Genomic DNA, 16,639 nt, shown 5'->3' with positions numbered 1-16,639 from the left:
TGAAAATGAATTACTGAAAAGCCAAAGTGGGTGTGGCTGCGAGGGCTTGTGCAAATTGGTGCGACTCTAGGCACTTCCACGTCCAACTGATCCAGTCGTAGCTGCAGCACTTAACAATGATGCTCAGCTAGTTGAAACAATGACACTTGGCACCCAATGAAACCAATGCGGAAAATACCAATATTGTTTGCCAAAGATCACAAGTGTCAGCATATTAAATGATGTAATTTGATAAAAGTGGAAATAATTCACTTTGTTGAGCAGTGTCCCTAGCTGACAGTGTGGTTACAGGCGGCAGTGTAAGTAATTTGCCTTAATGTTATCATCACTGCAAGAACCTAGGGAGGAAACACTTGAATAAAAAAATGTTACTTAAACCCGAACCCAAATGAACTTTGGTGAAAAAGCTTCACGAGAAAACTATGTGAAAATCCATCGATAATGCTCCAGTCCCCAACCAGCTGAATTAAGCCACACGCCCATGCAACACGTCTTCACCATCATCTTTAGGGCGTATAGGATCACCCCTCAGCGCTCCATGTGAAAATGTTCTCCAGCGCAAAGCTTTAATGCACGTGGACTTCAAATTATTTTCCCGGAAAAGAAAACATTTGAATCTTTTTTGCTCAATAAGGGCCTTTTAGGTCCAAAAGAGGAATGGCCTCAAACACCACACACGGGAATCAGGCGCGCAACACCCATTGGGTTCACGGGGCTTCAGCCCCCCTCGTCGTGTGTGTCAGCCCGGGCTGACACAGCTTTGCGGGCTGGCGACCATTTAATTGCAGCCGCACCCGAGTATTAACAGGTCTTTAAAAGACCATTTACTTGTAAATTAGGCTTTTGTTGTGTTTTCACCCCTTCTTACAGCCACTCTGTCTATGGTTGGAAGAATTAGCCCCCCCCCCCCGAAATATTCAGCACCCCCCGAAATTTGGCTCTAGTTGCCCGCCTGACGGGAATCGAGTGTATTTGCTATATGCCTCAATATAACTGTATATTTTACATTAAAGATGAAGGGGAACATCTGTAAAACTGAATACATATATAAATCAAAATTATCTGAACGCTACATTTTGATTGACACGCCCCCTTTTTCTAATAATCAGCCAGATGACAGTTAATTAAAACTGTACCCGGATCGTTTTTCGCAGTTGACTTGCTGTGGTAATGAAGTGACACAGGAGGTTAGACTCACACAAAAAAAGTCAAATACGATCACTTATATGACAGAGTCCCTGTGCGGTAAAATAACCCTTTTTCAGCCCCCCGTTTTAACCCCTCTGTTACAGCCCAATAAACGTTTGTATCTTAGTCTGATGAGAGGGCAGAGACAAGGGCAGTGTGCGGCATGGCGCGGGCACCTCTGTGAGGGACGTGTGGTCTCGTGAATGCCCAGACGTAATGGGAGATAACAAACAAGAACAGGCCGTGGCTTCAGTGTGCTCACACAAAGGTGCATATATTGTATTTGCATGCACACATTCAACCCAGAACACCGCTGGCATGACTAGGGGGATACGCGTGCGGGGGGGGGGTAATTTAATGAATAAAGGAACTTACCAGGCATCTCCGCCGGCTCCGGTCCTGCGTCACATCACGTCTCCTCTACAACGTGGTGGAAGTAACTTCTCCCCGCTCTTTTCTTTTGCCAATTAGGAGACTGGATGCGACGGGGGGCGGGCGGCTGAACCTTGTTTACTCTGTCCTGGGATTTGATAGGGCATGGGGCGACTTAGAGCAAAATGCATCACCGCCCGAGCAGGAGCCTATCTTCAAACTCCTGCACTACACTGGGCATGCGCAGCATTCCCTTATGGTTTGTGAATGTGAGTGAGGGGCAACGCTCCTCTCTCACATGCGCAGACCATCTTCTGAACTCCTGCTCGCCTCTGCCTGCGTGCGCTGTGCGTGACGTGCACTTTCACCAGTGAAGTGCACAGGCGGGCCCGGAAATGTAAACAGACAAGTTGTAAGCTGTCAATTTGTCTGCTTACATTTCTGTTCACCTGTTGCCCCATTCTTTTGTGGGGCGCTGCCCCAACGCCCCTATGGACCAGCCGACCCTGGGAATCACCTCATAGCATAGCCCGCCGCCCCCACCTCTCTCAGTCTTCTCAGCAAAATCCCGTGGTTAACCATGTCGAAGGCGGCAGACAGAACGAGCAGAATCAACAAAGCTGCCTGACGCCTGTCTGCCCGCCTCCGAAGCTCGTCCATCACGGTCACCAAGGCCGTCTCGGTACCATGGGCTGGCCGAAAGCCAAACTGGACCTCCTCCAGCAGATTGTGTTGTTCCAAATGCTTGGACAGAGTGCTACTCACCACTCGTTCCACAATTTTCGCCGGAAAAGGCAGGAGAGAGATGGGCCTATAATTATTGGGACACTCTGGGTCAAGGTAAGGTTTCTTTAACACTTATGACTTGAAAGTTATAAAACGTAATGTCAGCAGCTTCGGCTCCTGTGCTAAGGTGGAGAAGTGTTGCCCCACTGCTCTCTGAGCAGTTCAAAAAGGAAGAATATGATATGTTATTATTATTTTACTTTTCCGTACTGGCTTGGGTGGGAGGCGAGGCTGGCCAGAGCAGGGGGGGGAAGTGGTGGGAATTCTGTTAGTGCACGTCTTGGGCCGGCCAAACAGTCATGCGCGCTTTGTAGGTTCTCCACTAGGCTGTATTACACAGCATGGGTGGAGAACATGCACAGCCTCACAAGCCCTTGTCGAAGTGCCAAACAACGGCGCTCAGACCAAATACAACGCTGCTGTCATGCTGGTGACCGCAGTGTCGTTATTGGCTAGGGGTGTGTAACGGGGAGGACTGGGGACCGCCAGGCTTACCTGTCTCACCTCTCTTTGACCAGCATACAGGGGCCTGGAGAGACACCGACGTCCTGGACGACCCGGACACGGAAGACAGAGGCGAGTCCTGCTACTTTAATTGGGCGGAGCTAGAACATGATAACGTCACAGGGCACACCCCCTCCTACCAGGTAAAGACCGCCCAGGACTCCTCACAGATGTGTTTTACACTCGGAGGTAGCGGAGGCGAGAGAGACCGGAGACGAGGAGAAGAGGAGGACGAATATGAGAGGAAGCGGAGTTGGAGAGCTGAGACAGAGGAGAGGCGGGAGCTGAGAGACGACGAAGGCAGAGCGAACAGAAGCAGGAGGCGGAGGAGAAAGAACATCGGAGGATGGAGGCGGGGACGGGACCGGAGGAGAGAGACCATCGGAGGGGAACCGAGGCGACCGTCACAGACGAGGAAGGAGAGAGGAGCAGAAGCGGGTCGACGGGAGGAGACGTCAACAAGCCAGGAGGCCAACAGGAAGGCGCTTTGCCCAGCCACACTTCATCGAGGGAAGTGTGGCTACCAGAGGTACGATCAAGGCTTTCGGGCTGGGCGGGTTTTAAGTGGCGTAAAACCCCATAAGAACTCCTGACCCATATCCAGTGCACTTCCCATCCCTCACTACCCTTGCACTTTGGACCCTAGATGAGTACTTGTGCACGTGTGTACCCTCACTCCCTACCCTGTGCTGTTGGGCAGAACGGTTCCTAAAACGACCTTGTCTTTCCTCCCTGCACGGACGAGACGCCGCGACATCGTGGAGGAGGACGGCCGGACCTCCAGTCCCAGAAGACACCGGGACGAGAGACGGAAAGCGATTGAGAAACGCCAACAAAGACAAACGGAGGACACGGAGACCCCCCTGCCGTACTACAGGAAGACCATACACCGAAAGAGAACCATTAAATCAATAAAACCTGCATTACCCAGAATACCGGTGTCTGTAAGTCTATTGGAAAAGTCACAACCCTCGCTCACACCTACTCCAGACCGACAGGGCGACCCCGGGGCGCCACAAGTGGTGGAGAATGCGGGCACTACTGTAACCATCTGGGATCCAAAGATGGAGGAACTGCTACAAAGACTTGTCAAGGGGCAGGAGCAGTTGGGGTGGGCGGTGGAACAGCAGATAGCCACCGCTCAAGCCGACCGAGACATCCTCAGAGACACGGTAGTGAAGCAGCTGGGAGAGCTGCAACCGCACTCACAATCGACCCGGCCGGCAACCCCGTTCGCGACGTACGACAGCACATGCCCACCCCTTTGGGGATTTCACTACAGAAGTACGTCGCAGGGGAAGATCCAGATGCCTTCCTCGTAAACTTCGAGAGGGTTGCCCTAGCCTGTGGATGGCCCTTAGAGAAATGGCCGTTCTTTCTCGCCCCGTTGCTAACCGGAGAGGCCCAAGCAGCCTACCAGGTGGCCAATGGCAACGGGCAGACCCCCTACGGACAGATAGAAATCATCATACTTGATCATTTAGGATTAGACGCGGAAGCATACCGCGTCCGCTTCCGAAAGGAGAGAGGGACCCCTGGGGAGAACCCGAAGACCTTGTTCTTCCGCCTGAAGGCAGCGGCTGATAAGTGGCTGACCCCCGCACAGAGTACGAAGGAAGCAATAATGGACAAAATCTACCTGGAGCAATATCTCGAGGCCCTACCCTTCGGGACCCAACGGTGGTTGAGACAACACTCCAATCTCACCACTGCCCAAGCTATGGAAATGGCCTCGACGTTTTCAAGGGCGCAACCAAGACTACACCCTATGGAGCCTGAGAGAAACGTCAAAGCCCCGGTTCGGTTGGAACGCAAACTACGACCTCCACCAGGTCTTCCGGGACCCAGACCAATGAACACCGATGCAACCCCTTTTAGAGGCCCTCAGTGCTTTGACTGCGGCTCCTGGGGCCACATCGCTAGGTTTTGTCCACGGAAGAGGAATCAGGAAGAGCCCATGGAGGTGGGATACCTGCCCCGTGCAGTCATGTACACAGCTGAGCTTGGAGGGGTGTATCACGTGAGTGTTCAGGTTAACGGAAGAAAGGTAAAAGCGCTGCTGGACTCAGGGTGCAAACAATCGGTGATGCAGGGGCGGTTTGTGTGTGTACCCCAGGTAATGCCAGAGACCCTAGTGCATATTAAGTGTGTGCACGGAGATATAAAAAGTTACCCAGTCGCTTATGTCCCTTTGGAGCTAGAAGGGGGGCGGTATGTAGTGGTGAAGGTTGGGATCATGGATAGCCTCCCCGAAGAACTCATTATCGGGACAGACAATCCCCACTTCCTGGATCTGTTTTCCGAAACCCTTAGAAACCGGAGGGCAGGCCCCAAGAAAGTGCTCACCGCCCCTGATCCCTGGGAGGGTGACCGTAGTTTTCAGTTCTCCCAAGCCAATGACGCCACGCTGTTCAATGCCTGGGAACAGGCTCATGCCGACCAAGATAACCCAAGCCCCAGGTACCCACGGTTTATGATTCAAGACGACCTCCTCTACCGACAGTGGAAACAAGGCAAACCCAAGCAGCTTCTTGTACCGGTGTGCTTCCGGGACCAAGTGATGTTCTATGCCCACACCCACCTCCTCGCAGGACACACGGGCAGCGAAAAAACCACCCAGAACCTTCTGAGGAACTTCTACTTGCCGGGAGTCTACCAGGACATCAAGAAACATTGCCAGTCTTGTGACATATGTCAACGCAAAAACACCCATAGACCCCCGGCTGTACCTTTGCAGCCTCTACCCATCATTGGGACCCCGTTCGAGAGGGTAGCAATGGACCTCATAGGCCCACTCCCAAAGACTAAGAGGGGGAACCAATACGCCTTAGTCATTGTGGATTATGCCACCAGATTCCCCGAAGCCTTTCCACTGAAATCTCCCACATCGAAAAACATTGCCGAGAAGTTCCTGGAACTCTTCTCCCGCGTGGGTTTCCCGAAGGAGGTACTCACCGACCAAGGCACTCCCTTCATGTCGAGAGTGATAAAAGAGGTGTGTTCGCTCTTGGACCTCCACCAAATCAAAACGTCCATATATCACCCCCAGACCGATGGCCTCGTGGAACGATATAACGGGACATTAAAGAGCATCTTAAAGAAAATGCTCACCGCCAACAGAACGGACTGGGACATGTTGCTACCTCTGGCCCTCTATGTCATTAGAGGCCAGACCCAAAGCAGTCTTGGCTGCTCCTCGTTTGAAATGTTGTATGGGAGACAGCCCAGAAGCCTCCCAGAAATGACAAAAGAGTATTGGGAGGCCGAACCCACCAGAGACACAAAAACATTACTTGAGTATAGCCAGAATCTCAAAAACCAGTTGTGGAAAATAAGGGAATTGGCATACTCCCAACTGGAGAAAAGTCAAACGAAACAAAGAATACAGTACGACAAGGGAAAGAAATGGAGAAAAATTGAGGTAAACGATTGGGCCTTAGTATTACTTCCATCAACCACTAAACGATTCCATACAGAATGGCAAGGCCCTTACCAGGTCATCGAAACAATCGGTAAAACGACATACCGACTGAAATTAACCGGCAGAAAAACCCAGATCTTCCATATCAACATCCTAAAGAAGTGGTTGGGGGCTCCTCCCCTTTCCGCCTATACCACCCCAGCCAAAGAAGAAAAAAAGGAGACCACGGTGAGCCAACTCGTCATCAACGAAGACCTGTACCAGGGACAACAAGAAGAGCTGCAGAAAGTCCTAAGTCGGTGTGCGTCTATCTTCTCCGACCTCCCTGGGTCCACAAACCTGGCCGAACATCGGATCGATACACCAAACGGTACCATCGTGAAACAACGACCATATAGGATACCCGCCGCAAAAAGAGAAGCCATAAGTCGGGAGGTGAGAGAAATGCTCAACCTTGGTGTTATACGTCCTTCCAGAAGTGAATGGTCCTCGCCCATTGTGATGGTGCCAAAGCCTGACGGGAGCAGTAGGTTCTGTATGGACTTTAGGGCCCTGAATGCAGTCTCAACGTTCGATGCATATCCCATCCCAAGAATCGATGCGTTGATCGAGAAGTTAGGCGAGGCCAGATACATCAGCACCCTCGACCTCACTAAGGGGTATTGGCAGGTGCCACTGCGAGAAGAAGATCGCAAGAAAACCGCTTTTTCCACTCCTGACGGGCTATATGAATTCACCGTACTCCCGTTCGGTTTACACGGGGCACCCGCGACGTTCCAACGGTTGATGAACGAGGTGCTCCGGGGACACCAGAAGTACAGTTCAGCATACCTTGACGATATAATCATCTTCAGCCCAGACTGGGAGACACACCTCAAACACCTGGAAACCATCCTGACACAGTTAACCGAAGCAGGACTCCACGTCAATGCCAAGAAATCGAGGATCGGCTACCAAAAGGTGAAGTACCTCGGGTATATATTGGGGCATGGAGTCATCGAACCCCAAGAGGAAAAAGTCCGAGCCATCGCAGACACCCCTTTTCCCACCAATCTCAGGCACATGCGGGCCTTTTTAGGGTTAGTGGGGTATTACCGGAGATTCATACCCTCCTTTTCCGACATAGCAGCCCCGCTCACCGACACCCTGAAGAAACAGACCCCAAAAACCGGGTTCCAGACACCGACACCCGAGATGAGAAAGGCCTTCGTGACCCTAAAAGAAATAATCACCACCCGCCCGGTGCTTTCCTCCCCCGATTTCACAAAACCCTTCATTTTACACACGGACGCCTCCGAATTCGGGATAGGGGCAGTGTTATCACAGGTTTCGGAGGAGGGAACTGAGCACCCCATTCTGTATATAAGCCGTAAACTGTTCCCTAGAGAGGTGAGGTACCCCACGATTGAAAAAGAATGCCTGGCTATCAAATGGGCGATAGACAAGCTACGGTACTACCTGGAGGGACGCACATTCCAACTGTACACCGATCATGCCCCGCTCCAATGGATGAGCCGCAATGCTTCCAACAACCCAAGAGTTATGAGGTGGTTCCTATCGTTACAGCCGTTTTCCTTCCGAGTGCTTCACCGGAAAGGGAAGGACAACGCTAGCGCAGACTACCTGTCCCGGTATCCTCTCCCCGATCGGGAGAATCCTAGGGGGGAGGGGTGTAACGGGGAGGACTGGGGACCGCCAGGCTTACCTGTCTCACCTCTCTTTGACCAGCATACAGGGGCCTGGAGAGACACCGACGTCCTGGACAACCCGGACACGGAAGACAGAGGCGAGTCCTGCTACTTTAATTGGGCGGAGCTAGAACATGATAACGTCACAGGGCACAGCCCCTCCTACCAGGTAAAGACCGCCCAGGACTCCTCACAAGTGTGTTTTACACTCGGAGGTAGCGGAGGCGAGAGAGACCGGAGACGAGGAGAAGAGGAGGACGAATACGAGAGGGAGCGGAGTTGGAGAGCTGAGACAGAGGAGAGGCGGGAGCTGAGAGACGACGAAGGCAGAGCGGAACAGAAGCAGGAGGCGGAGGAGAAAGAACATCGGAGGACGTAGGCGGGGACGGGACCGGAGGAGAGAGACCATCGGAGGGGAACCGAGGCGACCGTCACAGACGAGGAAGGAGAGAGGAGCAGAAGCGGGTCGACGGGAGGAGACGTCAACAAGCCAGGAGGCCAACAGGAAGGCGCTTCGCCAGGCCACACTTCATCGAGGGAAGTGTGGCTACCAGAGGTACGATCAAGGCTTTCGGGCTGGGCGGGTTTTAAGTGGCGTAAAACCCCATAAGAACTCCTGACCCATATCCAGTGCACTTCCCATCCCTCACTACCCTTGCACTTTGGACCCTAGACGAGTACTTGTGCATGTGTGTACCCTCACTCCCTACCCTGTGCTGTTGGGCAGAACGGTTCCTAAAACGACCTTGTCTTTCCTCCCTGCACGGACGAGACGCCGCGACATCGTGGAGGAGGACGGCCGGACCTCCAGTCCCAGAAGACACCGGGACGAGAGACGGAAAGCGATTGAGAAACGCCAACAAAGACTAACGGAGGATACGGAGACCCCCCTGCCGTACTACAGGAAGACCATACACCGAAAGAGAACCATTAAATCAATAAAACCTGCATTACCCAGAATACCGGTGTCTGTAAGTCTATTCAATCAATCAATCAATCAAGGACATTTATAGAGCGCACTACTTACCCGGAGGGTCTCAAGGCGCTTGGGGGGGGGGGGTGCTGCTACTGCTCGAACAGCCAGGTCTTGAGCTTCTTCCTGAAGGAGAGGTGGTCTTGGGTCAGGCGCAGGTCGGTCGGGAGGGAGGGAGTTCCAGGTCTTGGCGGCCAGGTGGGAGAAGGACCTTCCTCCTGTTGTCGTTCTTCGGATGCGGGGGACGGCGGCGAGGGCGTGACTGGCTGATCGGAGGTGGCGTTTGGGAGCGTAGAAATTGATGCGGTTGTTGAGGTAGCTCGGGCCTTGATCGTGTAGGGCTTTGTGTGCGTGGGTGAGGAGACGGAAGGTGATTCTCTTGTTGACGGGGAGCCAGTGCAGGTCTCTCAGATGTCCGGAGATGTGGCTGCGTCAGGGGATGTCGAGGATGAGTCTGGCTGAGGCGTTCTGGATCCGCTGGAGTCTCTTCTGGAGCTTGGCGGTGGTTCCGGCGTAGAGGGCGTTGCCGTAGTCCAGTCGGCTGGTGACGAGGGCCTGGGTGACCGTCTTCCTGGTCTCGGTGGGGATCCACCGGAAGATCTTCCGTAGCATGCGCAGGATGTTGAAGCATGATGAGGAGACGGCGTTGACTTGTCTGGTCATGGAGAGGGAGGAGTCCAGGATGAAGCCCAGGTTGCGTGCATGGTCTGTCGGTGTGGGTGCGGTGCCCAGGGCGGGGGGCCACCAGGAGTCGTCCCAGGCGGAGGGCGAGGAGCCCAGGATGAGGACTTCTGTCTTGTCTGAGTTCAGTTTCAGGCGGCTGGTCGTCATCCACTCGGCTACATCTTTCATCCCTTCGTGAAGGTTGGCTCTGGAAGCGGCGGGGTCGTTGGTCAGGGAGAGGATCAGCTGGGTGTCATCGGCGTAGGAGATGATGTTCAGGTTGTGTTGGCGTGCGATGGGCGCGAGGGGGCTCATGTAGACGTTGAAGAGGGTGGGGCTCAGCGAGGATCCTTGAGGGACGCCGCAGATGACTTCGGTGGCCTCTGACTTGTACGGTGGTAGACGGACTCTCTGTGTTCTTCCGTCGAGGAAGGAGACGATCCATTCCAGTGCCTTCTCCTGAATTCCGACGTTGCTGAGGCGCTGCACTAGGGTGTGGTGGCAGACAGTGTCGAATGCCGCGGAGAGGTCTAGGAGGATGAGGGCCGCTGTTTCTCCGTTGTCCATCAGGGCTCGGATGTCATCGGTGGCAGCGATGAGGGCGGTCTCGGTGCTGTGGTTGGCTCGGAAGCCAGACTGTGAGGGGTCGAGGGATCCATTCGTCTCGAGGAAGGCGGCCAGCTGTTTGTTGACGGTCTTCTCGATGACTTTGGCTGGAAACGGGAGGAGCGAGATGGGGCGGTAGTTCTTGAGTTCGGTGGGGTCCGCTGTTGGTTTCTTTAGTAGAGCGCTGAGTTCGGCGTGCTTCCAGCTCTCCGGGAAGGTGGCGGTGTCGAAGGAGGTGTTGACGATGTCCCGCAGGTGGGGTGCGATGACAGCGTCGGCCTTGTTGAAGACGTGGTGAGGGCAGGGGTCGGTCGGAGATCCAGAGTGGATGGAGTTCATCATGCGGACGGTGTCATCGGTGCTGATCGGAGTCCAGGCGCGGAGGGTGGTGGTGGGCGGCGTTGCTGCAGTCGTTGTGTGCGATGGTTGAATGCTGAAGCTGTTGTGTATGTCCGCGATCTTGTTGTGGAAGTAGGAGGCGAGGGAGTTGCAGAGGTCTTGCGATGGGGTGATGTCGTTGTTTCCGGCGTTGGGGTTGGAGAGCTCTTTCACGATGTTGAAGAGTTCCTTGCAGTTGTGTGCGTTGTTGTCCAGTCGGTCCTTGAATGCAGTTTTCTTGGTGGCGCGGATCAGTTGGTGGTGCTTCCGGGTGGCAAGCTTGAGGGTGGTCATGTTGTCCGGTGTTGGTTCCCTTCTCCAGACTTTCTCGAGGGCTCGGCAGTTCTTCTTAGAGCTCTTGAGTTCGTCGGTGAACCATGGGGCTTTCTTGCTGCCGGGTCTGCTGGGCGGGGTCCTCAGAGGGGCGAGTTCGTCCGCGCAGTTGCTGATCCACTTCGTGAGGTTGTCGGCGGCCTGGCTGGGGTTCGCTGAGCTGGCGGGAGGGTGCTGACTCAGGGAAGCGGCGAGCTGGTCGGCTGTGATCTTGTTCCAGCTTCTTCGGGCAACCTGTTGCTGGTGGTGGTGGGTCATCGTTCTTCTGAAGGTGAAGTGGACGCAGCTGTGGTCCGTCCAGTGGAGTCCTGTGGCGTGGCTGAAGGCGATGTCTTTGCTGGATGAGAAGACGGCGTCGAGTGTGTGTCCGGCGAGGTGGGTGGGGGTGGTCACCAGCTGCTTGAGTCCCAGGTTTGCGAGGTTTTCCAGCAGGGTGGTGGTGTTGCGGTCGTCGTTGTTCTCCAGGTGGAAGTTGAGGTCCCCGAGGAGGATGTAGTCGGCTGAGGGGAGGGCGAGCGGGCTGATGAAGTCGGCGATGTCCTCGCTGAATTGTGTGCGTGGTCCCGGGGGTCTGTAGATGAGGGTGCCTCTGAGGGTGGTCTTGGGGTTGACGTGGATCTGGAAGTGCAGGTGTTCGGTGGGTGCGATGGTGTCGTCGGTGTTGGTCGTGATGCGGATGGTGTTCCTGTGAATGATGGCGATGCCTCCTCCTGTCTGGTTGACGCGGTCTCTCCGGATGATCTTGTAGCCGTCCGGGATGGCGATGGCGATGTCGGGCGCTGAGGAGGCGTTCATCCAGGTTTCCGTGAGGAAGGCGACGTCTGGGGCTATGGTGTCGAGCAGGTTCCAGAGCTCGACGGCGTGTCTGTGGACGGAGCGGGTGTTGAGCAGGATGCACTTCAGGTGGGTGCTGCTGGAGTTCGGCTTGGTGGGTGCTGGTGCAGTGCAGGTCCGGGTGAAGGAGAACTTGCAGGACTGGCAGATGAAGGGTCCGTGGGTGCGTCTCGGGGTGGCTCGGTAGCATCCAGGGGTTCGGCCGGCGTTGAGTGCGTTGAGGGTGGCGGCGTCGTACGTCCGGCGGGTGGGCTGGGGTCTGCGGGGGCCAGGGGTCCTGGCACTGGGCGCGGGCCAGGCGCGGACGGGCGCAGACGGGCTTACCTTTGGCGCACCTTCGGCGCTCAGTCGGTGCTCCCGCTGCGCGCGGTCGCTCTGGGGACGTCATAAGAAGGGAGCCGGTCGGGAGGGTCTGCGGGGAGGTGGGAGCGCGAGCCAATCGGCTGTCGGGGGGCGGGGCCACGGGCTGGGGCGGCGGGAAAAGCTGGTGTGGGCTCGGCGGCCCTCGGGAGGCTGGGGCGGCGGGAAAAGCTGGTGTGGGCTCGGCAGCCCTCGGGAGGCTGGGGCTGCGGCAGCGGCAGCAGGCACAGGAGCGTGGGGGTGACCAGGCCGAAGGCGCAGTGGAAAAGTCACAACCCTCGCTCACACCTACTCCAGACCGACAGGGCGACCCCGGGGCGCCACAGGGTGTCTAGGAGCCTGTGTACTTCCTGCTTTGTGGACGAAGGACCGACGACGGAGGAGAGATGGCGGGATTACCCAGGTTAGTGTTGTTTCTTTTGTTTCTCTCCCCCCCACTCTGCTTCACCACCCCCAATCGTTAGCAGCTACCACTAAATGTCAGTCACTTGCAGGGTTGCAAGATTACACTAGCCTGCTGTTCCTCTCTGATAAAAGCCATGCCCACTTTACTGGCAAGAGGAGCTGATCCTAGTTTGCAAGCAGTCATAGTTAAAGGTGTTTCCTACTTATGCTGCTTTTGTGAGGTCCCCACAATAGTATGACCTTGTTTACATGCCCAGCCGTATGAACCCCAAAGAGGGCTGAGGGACAATGTAACTGTAAATGTAAATGTATGTGTCTTGTAAAGCGCACTGCTGCCCTGAGGCGTCGTGGTGCTGTAGACCACTGGGGAACCCGTCCTGGCTATCCCTGTGAGATGGTCCCTAATGGGTATCTCCAAGGTGAAACCAGGCATCCCCGGCGAATGTGGGGGGCCGTTGTAGAGATGAGGCAAGCTAATGCCCAGAGTTGCCGAGTGTGATCCCTGGTTAGAGTAGGCACCGAGGCGAGAATTATCGAGTCCGCTGACCCTGTTGAACCCTGGTCCCGGGCCGTTCTCTGATTCCGGGTCTGCCGCCTCGAACCAGTGAGCCACACCACTCCACTTGCCACTAATGATGTATTTGTAAAATCACAACTACCTCAAAACCTATAATTTACAATAAATTCAACTGTATCAGAAAATGTGCAGTAATTTCTCACAAAGTTCTCACTTTGCATGTGAAAAAGTCACGTTTGTTTACATGTTTTTTTAGTTAATAGTGTTTCTTTCCTGGATGGTCACATGAATGACTGTCAATGAATGGCCTGTTACTGGAAAAAGTCAGTGACCTCTTTACTCAGGCAGAGTGTGGTGGTTGAGGATCTATTTTCCTGAAAAGTAAAGTACATTGATGTTCAGGATACAAAGAAACAAAAGATCACCATGACACAGGAGGCGAGCAGTCCTGTCCTTTGAACTCCTTTATTGACCCTGTTCACGACCAGACATCCAGCTCACACCTCTGCCTCCCTGAAGCTCCTGACTACACCAGAAAACGAATCACTAATGCGAATCTCAGGGACTCTTGGAGCACTGCATTTCCTGAAAGAAAAAGATTTACTTTCTCCTCAAACTCACATAAGTCTTGCTCTTGACAAGATCACTCTCTCTAGAACACTCTTGGGCCATGCACACATCTGCATCACTTTTGACACAGCCTCGGAGAGAAGGGTGGATGATGGAGGCTGAAATCTGAACTAATTACAGACAGGCAATCTATAAGTCCAATCAAGACCTTTGGCCAGTGGCCGCTCATCTGTTAAGGCGGAGAAGCGTCGCCCCACTGCTTTTCAGCAGTGAAATAAAAGAAAAATAAAATTATAATAACTCACGTTATTATCTTTATAATTTGTCCTACTTCCGGCAGATTTGCGGGGCTGCTCTTCTTGCACAGCAGGGGAGGGGAGGGGTGGTAGCACCCTCCTAAGTGCGCAATGACTGACCGGCCCTCTCGTGCCTGCCAAATATTCATGCGCACTTCGCATGTTCCCCATGCAGGCTGCATTACAGCCTGCATGGAGAACATGCCCAGGCTCCCAGTCAGTATCTGACCGCTGAACCACCGTGCGCAGCCTAATCACAATGCTGCTAAGGCAGCGTTGTGATTGGCTGATGGGGATCCTGGGTGTACTTCCTGTTCAGGCCGAGGGAGAACTAACGAGGAGAGAGGCGGCGAGGAAGCTGCAAGAAGGTAAGATTTTTCTTTTTATGTTATTGTTTAACACCTGCTTCTCCCCGCGTCCTCCCCGCACCCCCTACCTCTGATCCTTGCCGGCCAGCGTTGCCTTTGGCCAATCTGTCTTTAACAATAATGTGCAAGAAAGTCACAAATGGCAAAACTGGAACCCTCCCTCTTGAGAAGGAAGAGCTCATGAGTTAAGTTGGCTGTCAGATGGCATCAAAACGTAAAATCTTAAAAGATCTACTGCTCAAAACTAGAGAACATAAATCCTAGTGGCTAAATGAGACTGAGACAACGTCACAAAATGTAGGGTGAGCGCTACGTTCAAAAATAAGTGTTTCATAGCTGCTCTTTGTTTTTTAGGATTAAGGTGAAATGATATGGTGGAAGAAACAGAGCTGTGAAGCTTTTGCCAAGATATATGAAAGGAAGGAAAGAATGAAAAAAGAACACCAGTATAAGATATGAAGATGATAACATTACTACTTCAGACAAAATAATCAATCTTGAATTCTAATTCTATAACAAAACTTTTTTTTTGCATGGGAGCTGAAAACAAAGAAGGCCTGTAAGAAATGTAGGTATTAGGTAAGGGGAGTTTTACCCACCTCAGGCAATAACCACAATCCTTGTTAGGGTGAATCACTAAAGTGACTAGATTTGCCCGAGCTCAACCCCGTAGTAACTATGGCACATAGAAAATAGGCTTAACTTAGAAGTAATGTGTAAATTATTTATATAGTACTTAAACACTAATAAAGTCGAGATGCCAAACAATAAAATTCCCAAAACAAATTAGTAAAATAGAATACAATTTAAACATGCCACCAATATGGCAACCATCCAATAAAGGTAACTGGAGATATGAATTTTTAAAGTTTTATGTAGGAATCGCACTAAGAAGTACAAACTGCCAATAATAGCCAGTGGTCACAATAGAGTGGGACGTATGTGAAGTTTGACGATGCCCATGATGGAGCGCGGGTTGGGTACACTAACCAGGTTTGCCCTAGTCAAAACATTTTAACTTCTGACTTCGTTCTTTAAGTCACAATCCACCATAGGATTCCAATTCTAACGTCCCCCATTAACTCACTGGAGGGACTTAGAGACTCACTGGGTGTCAGGCATTAGTAAACAACAGTGCCCAGTCAAGGTTCAGTTATCACTGGCTAGCTGGGCAATTGCAGAAAAGTCCTCTTGTTGTATCCTAGTAACTTGAACAGATAAGCCTTATAGCAATTAGAGTCCACTTGTTTGTCCTGAGGGAGCACAGGTTCCAATTTCTTTTCTTTTCTAAGATCATAGACAGGAGGTTGAGTCGTCTTTTAATCTTCCACAGGTCCGACGGCCTTCAGAGGTGGTTTCCAGGAGATGCCACAATTATGCCTGGCACATGCTAGTGGGTGGGAATGACCCCTGGGCATGCCCTAACCAATGGGGTAAAGGCACCTGGGGCAATCCCTACTGACTTGGGGCATGTTTAAGATGGCTGCAGCCTTTAGCCATATTAAACTTTGGCTCTGAGAGTTGAGGCTATGTCACAGGAAATTATTAGCAAATCTCCACTAAACTAGAAAAATACCAGAGCCATTTAGTGTAAACAGGTCAAACACGTTTTGTTGAGAGTTAGTAAATTACTTTAACACTAGATGATTCACTGACATTATTTCTTTTTTTATACCAGAATGGCCTTTCCTCTTGCAAGGCATAACCTGGCATAGGCTATTTGACACATTTGACTGGATAATAAAGCAAATATACATCTGACTAAAGTACCATACCCTAGTTAATAGCACCATGGCAAACTATTTTCAACTCGTCAGGTGCTTTTTCATAGTAACCCTAGAATCTTTCTTTAAGAAATTGCATCCAATGAATAATGTTGTCACAAAACTTTAGCTATGGAAATAAAAAACTATCTGTGTAAGCAGGTGACATTCGCCTATTCCTTTTAAACACATTGCCTTCCTTTCAAGCTGCATTTGGTGACAAAAATGCTTTGGCTTGCATCATAAAATATAAACTGAATACAGACTAAGGTAATGTGAGACCACTCACTAAATGTTGCCTAAAAATACATTTTAGAACCCTAGACTTTATAGATTTGGGCCTCTAAACATTACAAATATTTAGAGGTCATTTTCCGCAGATACCACAATGAACCAAAGAAAATGATATTAAAAAACAATAAGTAATTTAGGGATCTTCTGGCGAAATGGACCCCACTAACAGTGACTGACTGTGTTTGGGGAGGGGGGTCAATACAATTAGGATGCTAAACAAACCTTTGATTATATTCCCACGAGTAATATTTCCTCTACCACCACATCAAACCTTTATAATGGAATAAACAAAATCTTCTCAAAGCTCCTTTGGTCAAAAT

Source organism: Lissotriton helveticus, chromosome 12, assembly GCF_964261635.1.
Source record: "Lissotriton helveticus chromosome 12, aLisHel1.1, whole genome shotgun sequence".
Classification (NCBI taxonomy): domain Eukaryota; kingdom Metazoa; phylum Chordata; class Amphibia; order Caudata; family Salamandridae; genus Lissotriton; species Lissotriton helveticus.
This window is presented reverse-complemented; position numbering follows the sequence as displayed.